Source organism: Poecilia latipinna, unplaced genomic scaffold (genome assembly GCF_001443285.1).
Source record: "Poecilia latipinna isolate Pla-1442-1.1 unplaced genomic scaffold, P_latipinna-1.0 Scaffold35, whole genome shotgun sequence".
Taxonomy (NCBI): Eukaryota; Metazoa; Chordata; class Actinopteri; order Cyprinodontiformes; family Poeciliidae; genus Poecilia; species Poecilia latipinna.
In genome coordinates this window covers 435,011-435,937 of record NW_015112651.1, presented here as the reverse complement: position 1 = coordinate 435,937, position 927 = coordinate 435,011, and the positions used below count along the sequence as shown (strand labels likewise).

Below are 927 nucleotides of genomic sequence, written 5' to 3'. Positions count from 1 at the left end.
TATATATATATATATGCAAACTGCAGATGATCAACCATATGACTTTATATATTTATTTATCTCCTAAATAAGAACACGAGTTGTGCATGCAACTTGCTAAACACATGCATAAATAAAGAAAAACAAAACAAAAAATATATATATCGCACACTCTTGAAAATGCTAAACTTTCGCTTTACGCGTAAACAATAGTAATCCCAACGTGGCCAGACATGCTGCGTACCCCCCAAAACACACAGACAGCGAGAAAGCGCTGGATTTCCTTTAAAAGTCGAATATATTCGGTTTCATAAACCTACCTGTTGCTTCTTCAACTTCTGATTGTCCCGAGTCAAACACCCAGCTACAAATAAAAAAAAAGTCCACAAAAACTAAGCCTTGTCTTGTGGCCCTGTTTTTGTTTACAACGCTCAGCGTATGCAAGGCGGATGTGAGGGGGGGAATGTTATAAAGCCTGGTGGGGGGGAGTGTGCGGCCCTGCCCACTTCCTTCCACCGTTGTGTCTATTGGGCAGCAGCTGCTGAGGGGATGGTTCCAGCGGTTTGCGAGAGTAAAAAATGCTCAAAAAAGTGACTCGTACTCGTTAGTGTTGCACTCTTAGCTTTTCTGACTTGGAACTCAAAGTCAGAAAACTCAAAGAGAGCTTTGTAAGCGGGAATGTGCTGATCTTTCATCACAGTTTTGGACACTAAAATATGAGAAATTTCTGCTACTTTTAGAGTTAGCCCTCCTTAAAATGTCATATCTCTTATATTTGCATCTCTTGGGACTTGGAATTAGCCCCAGGCTAGCTCCCAGGAAGTGTGCATTCCTGCATTATTGACATCTGTAAAAATGTGTTTCAGACAGTGGCTCCAAGGAGCCGACTGCAAGGAATGCAGCCAGGAGATCAACCTCAGTTTGAGGCTGAGGCAAGTCTGTACAAAG

The 927-nt window shown here is 42.1% G+C and overlaps 1 protein-coding gene across 1 annotated transcript in view; it reads right to left on the bottom strand.

The window, feature by feature from the left end:
* ndrg1a (N-myc downstream regulated 1a) overlaps nucleotides 1-418 on the bottom strand; it is a 24,054-nt gene extending 23,636 nt beyond the window's left edge. The window contains exon 1 of the mRNA XM_015043172.1: nucleotides 300-418. The gene's annotated coding sequence lies outside the window, so the exon portion shown is untranslated. The remainder of the gene's footprint in view (nucleotides 1-299) is intronic.
* Between the last annotated feature and the right edge of the window lie 509 nt (nucleotides 419-927).